This window comes from Strix uralensis, chromosome 7, assembly GCF_047716275.1.
Source record: "Strix uralensis isolate ZFMK-TIS-50842 chromosome 7, bStrUra1, whole genome shotgun sequence".
NCBI classification, from domain to species: Eukaryota; Metazoa; Chordata; class Aves; order Strigiformes; family Strigidae; genus Strix; species Strix uralensis.
Window position 1 is genome coordinate 15,809,508 of NC_133978.1, and position 23,347 is coordinate 15,832,854.

A 23,347-nucleotide genomic window follows, 5' to 3' on the forward strand; every position below is an offset into this window, starting at 1 on the left:
TTCACCCTGCTGCATACGTGAGAAGCAGAAAGGGGAGATGGAACACGTGTCCTAACTGAAGGACCAAATGTATGAATTTCAAATGCTTCTTTTCCTAGAGCCCTTGAGACAGATCTTAAGGGACAACTCAGGATAGAACTAAACAGCTCTTTTATAAATCCAGACAAAATAAGAAGAAAATAATGTAAGGCTGGTTCTCACAGGATGCAGGATACTTGTCTAGCTGGACAGTGGGTCTGAGGCCATGCAATTATTCCTCTACAATGTACGTCCTGACAGGTATTTAAATGTATGCCCTCCCATGGCTAGAGGAGACAATGTCTTGATTTTTGTTCCATTATAAACAGACCAAATAAATTTTTTTTGTCATTCATTAACTCTCTAATATTTTCTTAATTTAATCTCTTCCACTTTCAATTATGAAAGCCTTTGAGATTTGAGTTGTTAGTCAGGCATGGGGGTGCTTCATTTAAGGGCTTTTTGCAATGGTTTAATTAGCAATCAGAGGCTTAGCTGCTTTGCTCAGAGACACTGTCAGAAGAAATAGTGATCCTTTGATATTAAGTTTGGAGAAGAAGATTTCTACTGATGTTTTATGAGCTGAGATAGTTTCATTTTTTTTTTTCATTCTCAATACCACTATGATAAATATCTTCATCTTCTAGTTCTCCACACAGGTATTCCTTCTCTCCAACCTTAGATAAGCAGAACTTGAAATTTTCCTTACTAAAACAACAAAATTCATAAATTCTTGAGGGCAGAGAATCATGTAATACAACACCATAGGAGACATTTACAGTCAGGACTGTATATAAAAATTAAGTAGCAAACTTACATTGCAGTAACCAGAACCATATTTTATAACAACCTCACAGCACCAGGACATGCAGTTAGCTCCTTAGATGCTTATGATCAACTGCATGTGCCAATTAACCGCACATGCAATTTTCTGCCTAGATTTCCAAACATGTTTTTAAAAATGTATGTACCTGATGTACTTTAAAGCACCTTTTCCTCTGTTGTAGGAAACAATTTTCATTATGTAAAAATTTTTATATTTCAAACCCTTCATTTTAACATGTAGAGCCAATCCCCTATGGGAAGATAAAGTTCAAAATTCACGGTATATTCACAGCACAGACTGGATGGAGTTGTCTTGTTTCAGTGCATATAGTGTTATGGTGGAAGAATTGACAGTATAGTTATCAACTGAACATTGTAGATTTTAATACAGACTACATGTATATTTTGAATTTTAAATGAGGCTGTGTATACTATGGAAACATAATTCATCAAGCTAGTTAATTAATGCTTAGAGATAGCTGAAAAATAAATGCTAGCTTACTTCCTGCAGTAATATTGACATTCAAAATTATTTTCTGTTGTGGGCCTTTTAATGCAAAGGTATAATCTGAAAGGCTGTTAAGAAATATTTTAAGAAAATACCAGAAAGCTCTGAATGAGAAGTTTCAAAGTACCTTACTGCAAAATTTAGTTTTAATATTTTCATCAGAAATATAATTGATTTTTTTTTTTTACAGAAAACTTATTTGCTGCTGGGAAAACTTTCTGCCTAAAATATTTTAAACTGTGATACTTCTGATTATTTAAAGTTTGGATATGCTACAGATACTGTGAAATATCATATATAGAGCAGATAAAAAAAGTATAATCCACATCATACAGCTTTAAGACCTTTTTTTCATGAACTGCTAAAGCTGTTAAAAACTGCTTTACTGCACTGGAAGTTGAAGCCTCTGAGATAGCATGTGTTCTGTGCCCAAGTGGCCCAGAGGGAGTTTTCACTAGGATTTCAGATGAAGTTAAGATAGTTTAAGGCCATTACAGGTCACTTTTCTGGACAGGCCAGGATGCTTTCAGCGTCTCAAACATCATGGGGTACCAGGTACTGAACTAAGTCTTCCCTTTGCTGATTTGGCCAGATGGCTGAAGAAGGGATGAGAGGGAAAGATGAGCTGCTGCACTGGCTCTCTTCCATACATCTTTGTAGCTGGGGAGGAGACACTAACTGGTATGTGAGCTATTTTCCCAAGGACAGCTTGCTGAAGAGGCGGGTAAATGATGTAGGACATATCTACAAAATGGCCAGATCCTCAGCTGCAGGACATCAGTATGCTCACACTGAAATTCGAATAATCCTGCATGATACTAGCTAAGCATTTGTGTTCTTTTGGTCTGGTCAGCTTTAGAAAGCTAAAAAGATAGATTTAAAGCACATTATCAGAGCAAGAGAAGACAGTGGCAGTGATTAAAACCACAATGATCCACATCATGCCTTTTATATTTTAAATAAGGTGAGCTAGGTCATAAAATTCAAGTACTCTTGGACTATAAAACAGAAAAAAGTTTTAAGGCAGCACCATAGAATGCCATAAGAGAGACCCTTGCAGACCTAGGAGAAATACAAGTAACCTAAAAGGCACTGGCTAAGGTTATATACATTACTGCAATTCAGTCTTTAGGCTCCCTGCTAGGAATGCTTGAAAGAGTGGCAGTGATGGTCAGTTGCTGATTTATGTACTAGAAGCATGCTGTTGGGGGGTGGGGTGGGGGGGAAGTATATTCTGCCCTTTGTATAAGGCCTCAGCATTATATCAAAGTATTTTTTAAAAAATTATGCTGACAGGATTGCAGAAGAGGTTAATATCAATAGTTATTCTAATGTAGACAAAGTAAATATCTGGACATCTGAGCTAGGTTATTGCTGGTTAGTGTATGTGCATGTGTGACTAAAATAACTGGTTTCCCCTGCAGAATGCATCACTAGGGATGGAATGATACAGGGAATGGCTTATGGTCTGTGTGTCTGATGGTAAAAATCAATGACTTGCCTTATTGAAAGGTGCCCTGAGGGGCAAAAAGCAGTGAATAGCTTATTAGTTTGTGTGCGTATGCTGGCAGATGATAAAGCAGCATTGAAATCAGTCATAGACCATAATAAAGTACCCATCCCCATCTTAAAGCTAGTGTGTACTTCTGTCTCAGGGGAATATGCCTCCATTAACCCAAACTGTGCAGTAACTCATCTTTAACCACAGTACAAATATGCAGTAGAAGAGGAACCAATAATGATTTCTTATGGTTACTGATGCAAAAAATACAGCTGATAAATTACTGGTGTGCAGGGCAAGATTTGTTTTGGTGTAATCCATAATTCTATTTTACTACTATCTGGACTGGTGTAGATGGACTCCAGCTGAGGATCTGGCTTGTTACCAGAAATATTTTAATCATCTCCAAAATAAAAGAGAAAAACATGGAGTGATGCAGCAAAGAAAAGATGCAAGAGACAAAGTGTTCTGACCTTTTTTCCCCATCATTCAGGTCATCCATTCAGATACATAAGACCTACATACAACTACATTGTCACTGAAGTATTTACTGACCTTAAAATGTTGTCATGCTAGGCATTATGTGTCATGCCCTGGGATGCTTTGCTTTGATGGCATACATCTGATTAATGCCAATAATGCCTTCAGCAAACATAATAGCCATTTAATGTGAAGCTTTCCCATAAGATCACTAGGGTAGATCTGGCCAAAGAAGTAGAGGTGATGATTTCTTTTGGTTGCAAGGTGAAAGTACTGACTTCAGTAAGTATTTTCATGCTTTAATTATTTCCTAAGAGATACTGATGGCATCTGTGCTTGTATCCATGGATATCCAAAACTAGTATGAAGTGTGTCTTTTTTAAAGGATTTGACACTTCAAATATGTAGTATTTTGTCTTGAAATATGTCATAGTGATGGCCATATGGGGCAGAATAATTCCCTTAGCTGGACTAACTGATGTGTAGCATTTATTAAACAGATGGATAGACACGTGTACACACACAGAGATCTGCTAACATTATGTTAGTTGCGGCACTCCCTTTAGGACGTGCCTCTGGAAACCACAGGCAGAAATCCTGTCATTGTATTGCTATGTAGAAAGGTGCTAATGGCTTCCATAAAGAAGTTTCTAATAAAATGCTATACAGAAAGAGTTAAGCATATAGTGTAGCAGTTGCATCCAGAATGTCAATAGGGCTGTTGCACCACCAAGCACTTGTTCTTGTCTTAGAAATTTCTGAACTTCCCATTGCAGCAGCCCCTGAAGGAAGAGTGATCAGGCTGTCTTTGCAACCCTGCTTGTCCCAAAGGAGCCTTGCAGCAGAAGTTTCCCAGGTGTAAAGTCAAGGGAAGCAAGAGGGAAAGTCTGTCTAAGCAGCTGGATTTGACTGAGATTTGTAAGTGCCCTGGAAAGAAGTGGCGGAAGTATTGGGGGGTAGGGTAGAGATACCCCAGTTGAGAAGTCTGCAGCTAGAAGTTGTTGTCTCCTCTTCTTAAGGAAGCAGGCCTTATCAGGTACAAAATACATGCCTCTTACATTTAGGATAATCCTTCACACTTCATCACAATGTAAAAGACTATTCCTTTTCTACTGTGGCAGATGTCTAGGGCTTTACTGACTGTACAGAGTAATTTAAAAAATGGCAACAAAATCCCCATCAAAATCATCACTGACAAATTAAACTTGTTAAAGACAAATGGTGATTGCTCTCTGTTAGCTACTCAGAAATTTGAATTTAAGAAGAAACAACACATCATGATATAACCTGAAAAACTTTGCAAAATATAGCAGCAGTTGTGAAAGAAATGTGATACATCAGATGAGAGTGGCTGAAATTTTTCATTCTACTTTGCAGAATAGCAGTTGCACACCCTGATACAAATGTAATCTTTTTTTTGTTTTGTTTTACGGGTATGTATGCAGCATGCTGCAAAGTAGTGCGGAAGAAATAGGGCACCTGTGCTCTTCTCTTACTTTGTCTTCCTCAGAACAAGTCATATGTGATATTAAGCTGTAAATGTTTTCAGTTGTTCATTACTTCATTCCACTGTATAAAGCACTTTTTTGGGGGGTGGTCTACATGTGTGAACTTGGACAAGCCACTCCTTGTATGGCGTTTTCTCACCAGCTATGTAGGGGTAAAAGCATTTATAGCACTACCTTGTTATGAGGACTGATTGTGAAGAAAGATTGGAAAATGGCTAGCATCTCTGGTAATATGGAGCACATATGTTTCTAAGACAGATTAATAATGACATGCTTTATGTAATATTTTATATAGAACATGTTTGAAATTTGTAAACATTGGACCACTCCATTATGGATCAGTCTTTTCCTTATCATTACACTTTGGGCTTTCAACACAATCATGAAAGGATTTGAAATAACACTAGGAGAATATGCAGCTGAACAGAAATGAAGGAATGGGAGTTGCACTTGTATAAGTGGGATCTTTCTGCAAAGAAAACTGGCTTTTATCTCCTCACAGCTGACCATATGCTAAGGAGTGCAGGGTATTCCCCAGCTAAACATGCAGCAGGGAGTGGCAGATAGAAAGGCAAAAATGAATCCATTATTACTGCTATTTTTTTAGAACGGAAACACAACCTTCCTTGTCCTGGCCACAGTTCCTCTAGTTCTTTAAAAGATACACCATGTTTTCAGACTTGTTGCACCACAGATTGAGAGAGAGAATTCAAATGACTATGTTGCCAGTATGGACAATTTTCCAGGAGGTTTCCCCCAACCGAGAATAACATGGAATCAAGAAGATCAGTAACTGTACACTTGATTATAATGCTTCCTTCACAGAAAGTTCCTATCAGTAAGCACACTTGCTTGGTGCCTCAGTCTCTCCTAACTCAATTCTCTTGAAAGGGAAAGGATGACTGATGGCCTCATCTGAGAACTGACCCACAGCCTGCTGAATGCAGTGTGTGCATTTATGTTAACATTTTAGATGAGATGAGGCTTGTCCTTTTGAAACAAATCTTCATTTACTGTGCTTTGGTTTGCTCTTGGAGAGCACTGGATTCCTTTCAAATGAAGCTAAATGGGAAACACACTCCAGGAGTGTACCTATGCATGCCAGTTCATGATAGGAGGTCAGTCCACAAAACCAGACTAGAGCTAAAGTAACCCTCCTTTCCCAAATACACACACTGTAGGTACCAGGTCCTGAGCAGCCACAGTTTCAAGCTGCAGATATGCACCTATTTTGCTGCCCTCCTTGTGAAAGCAGATAAAGCCAAAGAGATTCCCTTCCAGACACCTGACCCCTGCACAGCCTGGTGAAATTGAAGAGAACCCTGCACAAAAGAAGGGGAAGGTTGGGTAGCATTGTAAGTCATGACATGAGTTTCCAGCTAAAATGGGAAAATTCATTTTGTTTTTCTCTAGTTGGATCTTTCCTCAGGAGCTGCAATTTCACATACAGCAAAAGAAAATAAATGCAAAAATTACTGTGGACTCTAACACATCTTTATTTTTTTTTTTTCTTTCCTAGGAACCTTCTAATAAGACTATTCTGATTCCCTAAGGAGGTAAATCTGATATTTCTCCAGTGTGAATCCAGACCCTTCTGGATATTAATCCACTTCACAAAGTCATTACGAATAATTTAGCATAAAAGCAGCCTTTCTCCTCACAAGACAAAGCGCTGAGGCTGAAGCATTTGTAGAGCAGTGTGAAAAACATACTGTAACTGCCTTGGCTCCATTTGGATGGAGTATAAATAAGGAATTTTGGCTGCAAATCCTGTCAGTCTCTTAGTCTTATTTAGCACAAATATTCAGGAAAAACAATGATAATATCATTTGGCTTTCTTTTTTTTCTTTATCCTTTCTTTTTTTTTTATAGTGCTAAGTCAATGCATAATTACTGGAAAGCATTTCTGACTGAATTTTAGATGAGCATTTTGACAAAATATAATATTGGAAACAATCTTTATCAAACATTCATGTGTAGTGTGAGAGATAAAAACAGGAATCCATAATTCATACGGCAGAGTGTATTACCAAGTGTGAATAAGAGGCTGAATTTAAATGAGGGGGTCTGAACAATATTTTCTGCGAGGCATCTGCTTTAATCATTTACATTATTCACTAGGTTTTCCAGAACTGTAAATCTTAAATATATATTTGTGTTCGTGAGAATGTGTATGTAAATACACACATATATGCACACATACACAAAGCATTATACACATCCACACATCAGCACATATTCATGCAGATACAGAAACATGTTTGCATACAGAGACACAACAGTTGAGGGCCTGATACCAAAATCATTCTACATGAATGGGAAGACTCCTATTGACAATGATAGTTTTGGGGATCAAGACCTTAGTGCCTTGGGTTTTCGCCTCTTACCCTGAGTTTGCGGTGCTATGAATAAGATTAAGGTAAAATAAAGGAAAGTCCTTATTTATCCTAAAATAATAGAAACATTTACTTAGTTGACAACACACATTACAGAAAAGCAAAAAACCCACAGTGAATCCCCCTACATTGAGATGAAATCCTAGAGACCTTTCTGTCAACTGTTGTATCCAACTGACATTCTTACCCAAATTGTGTTTTCAGGACTGGCTCACTATGCTTCAGGGAGCAATGACAAGAGAATGAGCAGCTATGCAGGGTTCGATCACAGCCTGCATGGGGCCCCATCCAGATCCAAGGTTTCCCTTACCCCACTGACCCACCTTAACTCAGATGGGAAGGAATTTTAATCCTCCTCCCAGTGATTGTCCCTGCCTAGTTTGACTCTGCCTATGCCACTAGATGTTAACTCTTAGCAAGGTAGCAAAAGGAGTCACCTGATGATTGCTGGGTGTTCAATAAGCCCTAACCAGATTTTTGGCCCTTCATGATTAAGCAGGCCCTCTTCTCATTGGGCTTTCAAATTCTAGGGTGGTTTTTTTTGCTTATAACATAATAACACTTAGATTTCACATAAACTTACCTACTTCCTAATCACACTTTACATTTGCATACAGCTATGGTTATGCATATAGCAGTTACTGCCTCATTTTTGATTTGTAGGAAGGCAAGTGAAACTGATAATGAGTTTAAGGGCTTGCTGTTCTCCACCCCTCTTCTGGAAGAACATCAAGATAGTCCTTCTTTTTCCAGTTGTGGTTACAGTGTACAGTTCAGTCCTCTTATTGAGAATCCCTTTTCAGAGACTTGTTTAGGTAGTACCTGAGGAAGATTCATGATGCAAATAACAAAATACAAAGGCCAGTACTAACCTGGGTTCAGGGTCTGATGCTCACATATTGATTCTGACATTATATCCTACATAAGAAGCATCTGCTGTGCCAGCTTTTGTGTAACTATGTCACCTACATAACTAATCCTTTTATTTCCATGTCCCAGTTTAGTGGCTGGTAAAGCAGTGTCACAAAGCAGTAGCTGTCACTTTGTTTCAGGAGAAGGCCAGAGGACTAGAAATAGCTGAACTCTACTGCAAGGAACAAGGTCCACCTCCTCTGATGGGGCTCAGAGATTGCCTGTTTAAAGAAATCTGTCTCTGCTCCTTCCACTAGCTTTCGTTTGTTAAAAACAGCCCACAGTGTTTTCTTCAATAGAACTCTGGGTGTTGCTTTTTTATCCCTTCCACTTCTCACTCTCTTTCTACTTCATAAGAATGTGTTTCTTGATTCTAGCAGATCTGTTTGCCAGGTCAGGAACAGCTGGTATTGCTGCACAGGAGGTTGTCTTACTCTGGTATGTATGTGTTTATTTCAATAATTGTTACTTTCTTGGAGGGCAACAGTGAACAAATGATAGAAGAAAAATACCAAAACAGTGCAAATCTTTCTCAATACAGCATTCACTGAGTTATATAGGGCATATTAAAAAAAAATTCACAGTTTTTAATTATGTACAGCAGACAAGTCAATGAGGAATCATGCATGAAATCCATGCACTCTGAAGACCAATGAAAAGGAATTTCACCTCTTTTTATGAAGCTGAGCCCAAGTGATTAAAATGATTGTGCCCTATCATTTTAATTCTCTTTCCTCTAAGCTTTCCTTAATGGTGCCCTCTTCCATGCTTAAGCAAAATGATGAATTAATTCAGTTTCTCCCCTGTGGGGCAGAAGAAAAGCAAGATTCAACACATCCCATTCTGCCAATATTTCATTCACAAGGCACATTACATTTACCCACTTTTCCCCTCCTTCATCGTTTTATATTGTTATCCTGAGAAATGTACACAGATCATAGAATTTGTAACTGTGAGACATTCTGATGAGAAATCAGATGTAGTGCAAGACTGTGCAACATAATTTGGAACAAAGCACTACTGAGAGGATGGGGAAGAAGGGCAGGCTCAGATTTGCTGGAAGAGAAAAAGGGGCTGAGCTTCCCCTCCATTAATACTGTCCTGTCCAGGGTATATACTATTGAAGCAGTTGTATAGCTCACAGCTTTCACTATCCTGTTCACAGCTGCATCCAGTGATCTTCCTTTGTGATCTTTGGCTAGTCACTTGGGAGTACTGACACTTCCCAGCTTTAGCCCTTTAACCGAGATGGGAACCTAGGCTCTGGCTGTGTCCCAGCTGCCCCTTTATAGCATCTGTGATGGTATCCTCAAGGCCAAATGCTCTAACCTTACTGCATCTGTAGCAGGATCTTCAGGATTCTTGCGTGCTTCCTAATCCAGAAAATGTATTGGGGGCTTTAAACAATGCTTCAGGGGTTAGATGTACCAGAGTGTCCCTGGTGGGGGTTGCCTGAATCCACCAGTCCATGTCCCACAAGGCTTTGTGGCACGGCCCTCACCACTAGGTCTTCACAAAATGTCCTGCCACTCCAAATCACACAGTGTCTTTTCAATGGCTCTATGACACAGGCAGAACATGCATCCTTTTCACACGTCTGATCATCACATCACCATCTAGGTCTACTGTCAGCTTCTTGTCCAAGGGATGGGAGGCAGTTTTGAGGTGGGATGGTATAGGTACTTCTCTTCAACAAGGCATGTTACTCCTGAGAACTTAGTTGGGAAGGCTTTTCTGAAACAGCCACTTTTATTCATAGACTAACATGGTTTAAAGTCTTAGATGAAAAGCAGTTTTGTATCAGAGTTATAAGCAGGGTAAAATTGACAATAAGGCTATGAGTAGTCACTCCTACTTAGAGTTGGATACATTCCTGCCTATGGAATGAGCAACCACCATACATCCTTATCAGGGAAGTTGCTGTAGAGCTTATGATGGTACATGATCCCAGAAGAGGAGGACAGTTATTCTGTATTTTGACCCTGATATTTCCACGGAAGTGAATACTGAAACATCTGACATACTGATGTGGCTGTGGACCTTCTCCAACCAAAGAATGGCCACCAGCCCAAAGAAAGCTTTTAATAGCCAGGCCCATGCCCAGTTTTTATAGCCTCTGTGGTACATCTGCCCTCCCATGGATGACCATAGACCTCACTCCAGTAAGAGATGCTATTTAGCACTATGTATTTGGCCAGTAAGGCACTTCGTCAGTCTCTGGTCCATTTAATGACCGGGACTCCTTCAGGAGAAAGTAGGTCATCCCCTGTAGGAGTCAAGCCAATGCTTTCTTGTTGTTGTGGTTTGAACTCACTCAGTAGCAAATCGCCACGTGGCCAGTTGTTTACATCCCCCCCCCCCCCCCCCCCCCGGTGAAATAGGGGAGGGACAAAAAAAAAATTGTAGGTTAAATAACAAAAATTTAATAGCAAAACCAACAGTAGTTGTTAGTAATGATAGTAGTCCAAAACGGGTAAAATGCAGTAGTGGCTCACCGAACGGCAACCAGTACAGAGCCCGTCCCCAGCAGCGATCTCGACCACACCAGAGGTGCCAGCCCAGCCCCTCCGGGAACCGAAACCAAAACAAACAACACCCGGGGAGAGCAGCGCCCGCCTATATGCGGAGCTTTGCATCACATGCCATGGAATGGTCCAATGGTCGATCGGGACCCAGCCCTCCAGCTGTGCTCCCTCTCAGCCCACGGAAAGTTAACTCTATCCTGGCCAAACCCAGGACACTTGTGTCTGAGTGACAGCTGGTTTCTGTAAACTGGAAGTCTTGATTAAGGGTCCTTTGCTGTATCTTTTCTGAGTAATATCCTCCTAGTGGAAAAATCCATCTTCTTAGAAAAACCTCAGTAATTAGTAAGGAATAATGCAGGATGCCAGTGAATTTTCTGGGTTATTCTGCTGTCAAAAAGGGAAAGATTAGAAATGGGATTTGGTTTTGAACCAAATATTGGTTACAGAAAAGCAAGTAGGGTAAGGGACCTTTGTGTTTGAGTCCAAACTGCAGCATCATCCATTATTCGGACTCTTGGCACACAGTAAAACATTTTCACTTAATGCAGCCTTTGTCATGGTAATTGATAACTATATTGTCACATCTTTTCAGTAAATCACATCTTTTCAGAAGCTGCCAAGAAGGTCTGGGTTGACTGTATCAGGGTCATGGAAGAGAATAGATTGTGACAGTGGCACAGGGCACCCATGTGTTCCTGAAAAACATCTGTTTGAGTGCTCTGTTTGGGCAGGTAATCAGTGTAGAAAAATGAAGGATAGAAGTGGGCAGGGACTTTTAGATATCACAAAGCGTGTGTTAGGCAGATGAGCGAAGTAGAGGTGAATACTAGAAGGGCGTTGCTGAGGGAGCTTAAAGAACTTACCCATTGAAAGGTTTGTCCACCCATGTGTAGATGGGATTGACTTTGGGTAGGTAGTGGTCCTCTAGAAGTTTGATGTATGAACTTGCAAGGGTGCTGCAGCTCAGGGAACAATCACTGCTGGAGACCACCAGTCAGTGTCAGCATGACCATTAGGACTAAATGATGACCCATAAACTAGAGATGGCCAGTGGACCTCTTTCACTGACCTGCCACTTTTACCTTCGAGAAGATGAGAGGTGTCTTGGGGCAGCAAGAAAATCCTCCTTTTGTGCTGCAAGACTCTGCTAGGCAACATGGAAAGAATGTGAACTATGCCTTCATATGTTGACCAATAAAACAAAGTAGATACCCTTAATTACGTTTCCCAGCCTTAACAGTAGCACCTTAAAAGGAAGCAATTTTAACATTTTGAGCAACTGAAAAATGATCCAGCATGACTAAATCCATAACACTGAAGATTAAAGAAAGTGCATGTCACTTTTTTTGGATGGCCAATTTCTCCTTAAGGAAAATAATACAAGCCTATATATACATTCATGAAAGAAGAGATTTAGATGAGATACTCTGCTACAACTTGAACAATAGCAATGTTAAAAGGTAGTTTTCTAATAAAGATTCCATCCGCATAAATAATGGATTACTGCAGCCTAATAAACCTACCTCTCCTACATAATTATGTAGGAAGCATAATATTGTGTTGCCCTGGCCCAACATTCTCCTCCCCGCCACACACTCAAACACACAGAGATTCCATTTGTAATTAACAGGAAAATTCTCTGTATTAGTTTTCTTTGCACTTTATAGAATAACAGAGAGATTAATTAAGAGGTCTGAATTTCTATTTCAAGGTTCAAGTACTTTCACTGAGCACATTGTGCCTTCAGAATCTGTAGTGTCAGCAGAATTCCTTACTTCAAAACACAGACATTTCTCTTCCTTAAATTTTCCTTTTATATATGCAATTACTAAATGATTGTGAGTAGTTAGGAGGCCCAGACCACATCGTCACCTGTTATGAATCTAACTGTAGTTCTGTGAAATGGGAAGTGATCTCTCTGGAATGAGAGAAATGTTATCTTGTGACGGAATTGGATGGAGACTGTGGGCCTGACTTTTGCTTGTTTAGTTCCTAAGCAGCTGAGTATTTTCAGTAACTCCCATGGAGATCTGTAGGCATCAAGAACACTCACTTACTAATAAAGACACTAGCAATCAGGTGTTAAGGGGCAACGTTGTTCAGTGGACTCTTGTAACCAAGAATTTAAACTCAAGGTCAGAGTTAAAATGAAGAAAGGAAGGGAACAATTTTCCAGCAAAACAGGGGCCAAGGAGTTGCACTTTGAAGTTACAGCAGTTCTTTCATGAAGACTTCATTGTTGACACCATCAACATACAGAGTTCTCAGAGTGAGAAAAACACTACCATTAAAACAAGAGGAGTACCAGAGGCAACTGATCATTCTTCTGGGAAGTGCTTGCAAGGGCACCGGTTTTGTCCATCAAGGTTAGCTACAGGCTTACTTTATATGGTCTTGCATGATGTTTAATATATAGTTATTACAATAAAAGATTAAGCAGCATATAATAATTGACAGACCTAGATCCAACCATTTACTTTTCAGTGTGTCACTTAAAAGTTCTTGAGAAATAAGGGATGTTTGTATTTTTAAAACAGATTGCAGCAAAGTGTAATAAAACCAATATAAACTGCGAAGAAAGTTGTAGCTAATATGCAACATATAAAAACATCTGGGATCAGACTCTGAGATTAGTTCAGCAGCTACCGACCTTCCGTTTCATGACCGTATACAGCATTGCTTAAAAGCTGAGAAAAGGAATGTGGGTGACACATATTAGCAAATATGCTCTAAAAATGTTTTAAAAGCCTAAGGCAACTAAGTGTATGACAAAATATTCACTGACTGCTCCACACTAGATCGTGTGAGTATATTGGAATACTCTTAGCATATGATAACACCATAGCTTTAGACAAAGCCTGGATGGTAAAGGTAACCCAACAGCCTAGCTCTCATTCAAGAAAATGCAGTGGATGTTATTCCCAATAATTTGGAAAGCAGCTAGAAAGTTCTGAGCATTTTTTTTAAGTCCTGTACACCAGAAAATTGAAAGACAAGCACTAAATCAAAGGAGTCACAGAAATGAGGCATTGCAAAAGAAAAGTCTGGTTTCCGTGACAGAAGCTACCATGATGCTTACAGGTTCCTCTCTTGTTCAGCCCCTGTGCTACATTGCCATAGTCAGTCTTGGGCTGACTTGGGCATTCACTAGCGATACATTTCAGACAGAGAATCCAACCCAGAGAGGACAATAGCAAAATAAGGTAAGCAAGCTAGACATATCAAAATACAATTTTTTTGGAAGGATGGATGGATTTTTGTGAAATGAGACTTTTTTTTTTTTTTCTGGAACATTTACCTAAATATTTTCCAAACTAAAATAATTTTCAATCCAAAGTAATTTTTGAAACAAAAACTTTTGATCATGCTTATCTGACATGCATTGGAAAAGCTCAGTTATTCTATTGAGAAGTATTCTGTCTGAAGCTTACTTGCTCTGCTTGAGAAAGATCCCAATGAGATAATGTTCTTCAGGCCTTTTTCTAATTTCCAGTTGTCTTCTTAAAGATCAGAGAGTCACTTGGCAGTGCATCTCTTGTTATTGAGAGAGGGAGTTGAAAAGCATTGTTATGAAAACATTATTTATTTAAAACATTAGTAATAATAATATTCTCATTGTTTATGTAGATTGACTTTAAATAAACATATATTAAAATAAGATTTGATGCCTACACCAAAGAACTGTTATAACATATGATCATTTAATTAGCTCTTTGTTTCCCCTTGATTCACCACTGAACTGTGAGACACTTTGTCATGGATCTGTAAAGAATGAAAACAGAGATGTAGTGAAGCATGTATTTTGGAAAGCAATGAAAATTTTGCACTTTCTAAGTAGACTTTAACAGCCTGTCATCCAAGGGAAAATCCCCATGGGTCTTCTAATCCCAAACAATATTTTGGGAAAATCCTGTCATCTCTTCCCACCGTAGCCTTCTGTAATTGAGACTGAGAACTGTATTCAGTTAATCTTTGAGTTCACCTAAGTATTTATCACCCTTCTAAGTCTGCTGTTCAAGGTGCCTATGTAAAGCTCGCTGTTTTTCCAAGAGTAGACTGTTAAATCATGCTCTACTGAAGATTTCTTTATGCATACAAAGTCTCTCTTAAACAGTGAAAATAAAACAGAAACCAGAACTATTTATTCCAAGGGAAACTCCATCTGCCTTTAATCAGTACACAAACAATAAAGAGATGGTTCAGATTTTCAGTCACGTGCTTTTGCACAGATGTGTAAACCAGATTGTGGGTGTGTAAGAAACAGGCATACATGTATCCCTGTGCACAAGTTTATCCCCATTCACTTCATAAATGACACACTCATGCATAATTCTCCTTCCTCACCAGTTAGCGTCCACAGGTTTGCATGGCCATTAGATTTTTTTTTGTTTAAGCCAGAGTTTTTCTGGAATATCTCATAAAAAAATCATTGTTTCATGCTCTTTTTTTAGGATGACTGAGAGAAAAAATAATCTTTAAAAAAACTATCATGACAGTGGCAGTAGTTAGGATGTTAAACTATTGCTAGTATGACCTCAAACTGAGAAAGCTTTTCAGCACAGCTCAGATGCTAGTGAACAAAAATCATTCTCTATCTGATGGTTGCTCAGAAATCTAGGAGGGCATGATCAGAGTATTGCATTCCATTTCTTAGTGGATAAATATGGATTCACAGCATGCAAATGCTTCTCATCCTGTCAAAAGTCACTAAATAAGCTGTGATCAAGGCTTGATTAGGAATCGTAAAGGATAATCATTTTTTTTTCTCGTCCAGAAAAACTGTTCTCTACAGAACAGGCAGCAGTTAAAGGTTGATGCTTTTTTATATATTCAATAGAGTTCAACAAAATACACTATGGGCCTGAACCTAAGACTGATTTATCTGGCAGCTGTCTCACAATTGCATTTGTACTTCACTAAAACTTTGTAAATTAAAGTGTCTTAAACCATAGCTGATAAGAGCTCATGTTTAACCAAACCTTGTTCCTGACTTACATTTACTATAAGAGGAGAAATCTTTTTGTTTTCTGAAGCTTTATCAAGCATCACTCAGACCTATCAGGCCCATACTATCTGTTCATAATTACCTGGCAGGGTAATGAAACATGTACTGGTCATGCAATCTCCTGTAACAATTTCACCTCTTCTCCCTCTAGCCTCTTTCTTTCACCCTCATGCACTCTCTGTTCCTTCAGGAACATGCCTGGATTTCTCTGTGTCTCCAGAAGCATTTAGTTACAGGATCAACATATAACAATGTGAATCCCACCCTGTTCCCCAGAATTTCCCTTACACTGGCACAGGTTTATTTTCAAAATGTGTGCTAGATGTGATATTGAGCTCAATTTCTCAATGGGCAGTGGGGAACGAGAGAGCAGTGGTCTTAAAATGTTTTGTTTACATTTATTTTAAAACTTTGGTGTTCCAGGAAGTAGGAAAACAGGTTTGGGGTTTTTTTGGGGGAGGAGGGTGGGGTGAGGAGGGGAACATCACCCCTCAGCTATCTTCTGGCTGTATCCTTGGGACTGTGCCCAGTGTTTCTGAACAATTAACACACTTCATGTTTTAAGAGGTATAAAGTTGCACCTCATTAAATGCAGGACCCTAAGTCCAGTGGGACATGACCAAACCTGTCACATTAGTGGGCTTTCAGAGAACAGTGCTAAATTCATTGCTTTTTTTGCTGTAAACCTGATTCAAACTCAGGTCTCAAGCTGAGAGGCTGGTGTATTAACCTAATGTGCCCACTTAACTCTCTCCTAAGTATCATGATAGATTTCTTTTAATCTGCTGCAGAAAATAAATTACTGGAGAAAAAAAAATAAAGATTTGTACTCTTTAAAGACTAATCACTTTCAGGCACTGTATGGCAAACAGCGAGATTCGGAATGAATCCTTTTACTGCATTACTCATGACAGCTTACAACCCAGACTATTAAACATTCATCAATAAAAATTTAACATCCCATCTTCCCTTTGATATCCTCAACTGCTCCCTACATAAGACAACAAGAAGGCTTTCCACAGCTCAGTTTGATGGCAGGACATCAAAGCAGCCTCCACAGCTAGTCTGCTTCGAACAGTTTCTTGTATTTAGAAAGTAGAGTTGTCACATGGGAGGAGAAAAAGCGACGCAGGAGATTCTCTCTGGTTTGAATATATATAATCCCTCCCAAGGGGTGCAGTATGTCCATGTTGTGGCTGAGTGGCAAGCTGAAATTCACTTTTCTTCAGATAAGTATCTGACAGACCACACAGAAGCAGGAAAGAAGAGCTGGATATTTCCCTTTGTTAAAAACAATGAGCACTGCATGCCAGGACTTTAACTGCTGGAAAAAAGGAAAGGCTTTTGCTTAAAAAGTTACCAGGTTTTAAAATATCCTGGATTGAGTAATTTATTGTAGCTACCGTTTGTTGGAGAAGTGAAGTTTGTAAACAAATAAATCTATTTGCTTTCCTGCTGCCTTAAGAAGATTTGTGCTTGACTTGGAAAAGCCAACCAGAAAATTTTCAATGGGTAAGTCCTCTTCAGATCAGCAACTTCCATTTTCAGCTACTTAACAGAAAAGAGCTAGAAAATTAGAGCCTGAAATTAAATCCAGGAATCTCAGAGACAAGTTCACAAGAGAAGATTTGGGGCAGTTTCTGCACCTCCAGTCATGCCCAAATGTCACTCCCTGGCGATTTTTTATTTCTCTCATGTCTACTCTGGCCTAAAGCAAAAGGACAGTGCTGCATGAATTTGAGGGAGAAAAAACTGACTCAAACTTTAAGAAGTTCAGTCTAGGCTGAAGGTTCAGCTCAGTAATGTGATATCCATTTACCTATTTCAAATTTAGGCAACATAGACTTCACCCATTCTCAGTCCAATCTGGAACACCAACAGGTGAATTTACCTACTTCGTATGTACTATTATACCAGTTAATCAGCTGGAAATAAAGATGATATTAAATATTATTTTTATTTATTTAATCCATTTGCAATGTTTGTTATAAAGCTTTAGTTTCATAAGGGAAAAAGATGGAATTTATGGACAGCTGCTTGAAAACATACTATTCTCATGCACTGAACCACATTTGGAAAGTTACAATATCTTCCTTGGAAATATCCCCCTCCAATTCCCTTTCCCTCTGTAAATTCTTTCTACATCCCTCTCACGCAAATTACTCAGGTTCCCTTTAATCTATTTGTTTCCCTGGTACTGAAGAGCTCTTTGATCTAGTTTAAAAAGCACACCCTTTGGCCAAGCTGAGGCTGAATGCAGCTTGTCCCTCATCCTGAAATTAGGTCCATTCATCTTGGGACTAAATCTGTTATTACTAGGCAGAGTGCATGCCAGCAGCTCTATCAGAGCACCTGGCTATATCTTCTCCCAAAAACTGCTGGACCTCAGTTACATTTATTCTCCTGAACCTGACTCAGATCCCCTTGTAATTGGAAGACTTCTGTGACGCAGGTGGATTTTGGGTCAGATGCTAAACTGAAAGGGACCTCAGGGTTGACTGGAGTTCTTAGTTAAGTTCTGCCCCATCTGCCTTTCTCTGGCTTCTGCATCCTGACCCTGATCATTTTGACTGCCTGGGGCCCACCTGTGGTGGCCTGGGGTTTCAGGAATAATGCTTCTGTCCAAATTCTGTCTGTTCCAGGAGGACTGAGGGGCCAGAAGCTGGAAGACAAATCCTACAGCGTGCATCTTTTCAAACAGTTATCATTTTCTCAGTCACAGCTGCACTGTGATGTGGGGGGTAAAAGGGTAAAAAGGAAGATGGTAAAAGAAAGAAAACTATGTTCTGTTGGTGGTAGAAATTCTATTTTTCAAGACTCTTGGAGTCATTCAGGTTTTTTTATCAGGTGACTGATAATTTCCAGAAGCTGTTATTCAGCATAACTTTTGATAGCATGTTACGGTATCAGCTGGCTAAAAAAAAATGGAATTTATGTCAGCACAGGGCATGGAAAGAAGAGGAAATATTGCCCACAATTATGTGTTAATTGACCTGGCTTTGCTTAGTTTTTAGTGAGTTGTTTGGGAGGCAAAGAGCTGCTAAGGAAGCTCAGAAAGAACACTTCCCTGTCAGCCTCTCTGTCCTGCAGTGTTATTAGCAGAGAACTAAAGTTGTTCAGAATCCACATGAACTGCAATCACACCAGCTACAAGTATTTTGCTGTGGCTTTTTACTTAGCTTTAGTTTCTCTCACCTAAAATCCTTTGTGCTCTGCTGAATTACAGCACTGAAATCTTTGCAGAACAAAAAAGTTTAAAAAAATGCGATAAAGGCAATAAATACATTTTCTTCTGTGCTTATACTTAAAATCAGTTCCCATTATTTTAAAATTTTCTCTATCAATAACAGCAGCAACCAATGTCTTTTACTGAGACACGAGTGTCTGACATAAAGTCAAAAATATGTTTTAAAACAATTAGTAGGCTAAAAAATATGGAAATTGATACATTTTCCTATTTTGTTTCTTCCCTTTAAGAAGCAGATTTTGTCATTGTTGTTTGTTTGTTTGTTTTCCAGTTTGGAAATGATTCTGTATTCAGCTACCCAGAATCTGTCTGTAACTCACTTAAGGGCTTTCCATTGACTTTCAGGCACTAGCAGTGAAATAAAATGGGGTGAGAGAATCATAGAATCATAGAATGGTTTGGGTTGGAACAGACCTTAAAGATCATCTAGTTCCAACCCTCCTGCCATGGGCAGGGACACCTTCCACTAGGCCAGGTTGCTCAAAGCCCTGTCCAACCTGGCCTTGAACACTGCCAGGGAGAGGGCAGCCACAACTGCTCTGGGCAACCTGTTCCAGTGTCTCACCACCCTCACAGGAAAGAATTTCTTCCTTCTATCTAATCTGAATCTACCCTCTTTCAGTTTAAAACCGTTACCCCTTGTCCCATCACTACACTCCCTGATAAAGAGTCCTTCCCCATCTTTCCTGTAGCCCCCTTTAAGTACTAGAAGACCGCTATAAGGTCTCCCCGCAGCCTTCTCTTCTCCAGACTGAGCAACCGCAAGTCTTTCAGCCTGGCCTCACAGGGGAGGTGCTCCAGCCCCCTGATCATCTTTGTGGTCTCCTCTGGACCCAATCAAGCAGGTCTGTGTTCTTATTTTGGGGGCCCCAGAACTGAACATGGTACTCCATGAATGAAATGATCTAGGTGGGACAAGAGATTTCATTTGATTTTGAGTCAAGAAGGACCAGAGCAGGAAAATCACACTTCTCTATGTTGCTTCAGAGATGTAAAAGCGTGTGAATACTATTAGAGCAAACACATTGCTGAAATCCCATGACTGGCAGTGCAATTAGTAGTGCAACCAGTGGCAGAGGTGCAGCTTTGAAAACAGCACACAGTGCCTTCTATGTCTCATAGTACACTGTAATTTTTATTTCAGTGACAGTTCATCTTATACGAGGCTATATAAACAAATATCTGAACAAAGACTATTCAGAATGAAAATTACTTGTTTTATGAAAATTTGGGACATTTCCTAGTGTCAGTCTTGTTTTCATATAAAATTATATCACTAAGCATACATTCAGTCCTGAGACCCATTTCAAGAGAAATTTAAACAGGTAGGACACTCAACCCCAGTTTTGCCAGGATAGTGAGACTAGCACCTTTCATTTCTCTGAAGTTCCATAGGAATTTTAAAGACAGCTCCACAGTAGCATGTGCCAAAACACAGCCATCCTTTTGAGCAATCTCTCCCTTTCTTGCTCTTTCACCCTGTTTCCATTACATTCCTGAGCAAACACAGTGCAAATACTCATCAGGATTTTTGGTTCTTCGAATATGTTAATACTCACTGCTTAAGGGAGTGTGGCATGTGGGTTCAAGTCATGTGGGTTTGATTAGTGAAGCTTAATCGACTGAAAATTGTATTCTAAACATTCCTATTAAAAATTACTTTTACTTCTTTATTACCAAAACTAGTGCAGCAGGCATTTCTATTTTTAAGCAGGATATATTCCTAATATAACAATCACATGATATACAGAATAAGGCTTTGCTGCAGGGCAGAGCTGCATCTGTTATCTCAAATATGTAAGCTGTGACTATAATTTTAAAAGCAAAATTATCTCCATGTACTAGCTGTGCATACAATTTTCCTTCTCTTGAAGTAGATTCCAGATGACTGTCTGTCCTAACTGCAAAGCAATTTGAGAAAATTCTCAGCATGTTGGTCAAAATTCACACCTGTGCAGAGAGACTGCACAGACCAATGTGTCATTCAAATCCCACTCAGGTTCTGTGAATCTTGTCTTGGTTCCTAGAAGATGGTGAGAGGGGAAGGTGCTCAAGCATGTCAGAAAAGCAGCCACATGCTTTTATGGTGGGATTTCACTGTTTTCAAGTGGCTAAGCTAAGTGTTTTACACACTGATGAAAGAATTCTCTGGTTTAAAATCAAAAGCTTCAAATCTGGAAAATTTTTTAAAGCTACTGAGGCACAAGTCTAGTTAGTTATAATTCTGCCTTGAAGCAATTTTAACTCTAAATTTGCAGGATTTAACTCTAAATTCATATGCTCTTTTAAAATTTGCACCCAGATATAAGTATCAGTGGACATATATTTTACCAGTACCATTAGTAATTTTAAATTTAAGGGTGTTAGTGAGGGTATTATAGCAATATAACAACAGTGAAACTGTAAGCTGCTAGTATTAATGCACAACAGTCAGTGAACATTTGTGTGATAGAAGCAGAATATAAAAATAACTCATAACAGTAGTGGAATAAGAAAAACATCAATGATACCAACACAGCTGGTAGATTTTACCAGTTTGCATTGGTTCTATAGGTAACAGGGGGGAAAAAAGCATGTTAATACATAGGAGCTCACTTCCCTGCTGGTAAAAGAAATACGGAGTTGTGCAATCTCTCAAACCTCAGTCATCCATCTACCCCTGCTCCCAGTGTTTCAGTGAAAAAGTCCTGTGCATAGAACAAACAGTCTTGTAAAATTCTGTACTCTTGCATACTGCAAATTTGAAGTAAGAAAATGCAAAGAGTTAACTCTAAAATTTTCCCATCCATTTGATTACCAACGACTTTCTTCCAACAGCTGACAATCAAAAGCACATTAGCTGCTGTCAGTCACCATCACAATTTTTATAATGTTGATATCTGTATAGCAGGAATTCAATCAACGTATTAACTCAGTTCACATATGTAAACACACAGAAGCTGTTTCAGTCATGATAACCCTAACTATACTAGAGATTTTAAAATAACTTCATTTTTCTCCTCCAGCTGCTACTGAAATATATTATGAATGGGAGAATTTAAAATAACTGAAATAGTATCCTCCATCTATAGGTAGTGAAGTAAAAGAACAATCTGAGGGATTAAACAAGTTTCACACTGAGAAAACCACTATTGTCTAATTTACAGTGCCTGCCTCAGCAAGAAAGGAGACCAGAGAATACAGCATTGACACTTAAATCAGTGTATCTCAGAGAAGTCAGCATTGATCAACAGCACTGAGGAAATGCAGATCCCACAAAGAACGCCTCCTTCAGATAACTCCAAAGTAAAAACTACTAACACACACCACTGCATAAGAGAGGTTTTGTTTAATTACAGCAGTTGTCCCACAAGGCCATGCTTGCACGCACAGTTGGTTTGAAACTGGTCTGCCTGGGAGTGATCACTGGAGTGGTACAATAACTTGTAAGTTGTCTTGAATTACTACTAACCACCAGTGTAATACCAACAGTAATAGCACTGAGTCCTGAGCCAACTCTGCATTCCTTGTATATTTGAATATTTCTGTGTGTTCCCTTCAAACTGAGACAAACAGCTCGAGATTCAAATGTCTCCGTTAAGAAGTTACAGCACAGTTGCTTAACCCTGTATTTGAGCTCATCATTCATTCACAAGCTTCTCCTCCTGAAATGAATTTGGCACACAATGTGCTGGTCCAGGGATTTCTCACCGTTCCCTCCACTCGCATGCATTTCACACTAAAGCACTTGGCTGGTGTTGAGCTCTAGAGTGCCACAAGTACCACTGCACTTGCTGGCCTGAAAACATGCCAATAAGGAAGAAATTCTAAAGAGCAGAAATAGAGAGATAGCAGGCATTTAACACAAAATATCTGACCAGCATGTGTTTATAAATAATGAGCTGTCAGTAACAAAAGTGAAAAAGTGAGCAATATGTTGAATAGTTCATTTTAGTGCATTTCAGTTGTTTTGAAGAAATAATGGTGGAGCTGGTGGTTAACCACTGCTCTTGACATTTTACAGATGTAACCAAGGGCTTGTAATAAAACCATGAAGCCGCCTGCTGTGAATGTTGTCCATTATTTGTTGAAGCATCACTTCCCATATAGCTGGAAGAAGGGAAAACAGACAGTACACAAATAATGATGTTAAGGCACAAAATCAAAAAGAGTCACATCTCTATATCTAGGGTGACACATTGGTGTTAAAGACACACTGTCAACATAAGACAGTCCACAGGCCAGAAATCAGAGCCTGGAGCTTAAGTTAGTCACACTTCATGTTAAGAATCCATTTGAAATGGTTTGTAGAGGGTTAATATGTGGTTAATAGATTCTTTAACATGTATTGCAGGCCCTCATAGCTTTTGTGGTGATTATAGATGGTTGCAGATGGTTCCACGTACATCAGTAGTAAGTGATAAAGATGGTTATGTCACGTTT

General features: G+C 39.2%; 1 long non-coding RNA gene across 14 annotated transcripts in view; it reads right to left on the reverse strand.

Moving 5' to 3' along the window:
* The window catches only part of LOC141945843 (uncharacterized), a 173,681-nt gene extending 162,911 nt beyond the window's left edge, over nt 1-10,770 (reverse strand). For 13 of the 14 annotated variants that reach the window (XR_012629637.1, XR_012629633.1, XR_012629639.1 and 10 more), the window contains exon 1: nt 10,644-10,739. This is a non-coding gene — a long non-coding RNA (uncharacterized LOC141945843). Of the gene's footprint in view, nt 1-10,643 lie in introns of all 14 variants that reach the window. The other variant, XR_012629626.1, reaches the window with a different exon arrangement.
* Between the last annotated feature and the right edge of the window lie 12,577 nt (nt 10,771-23,347).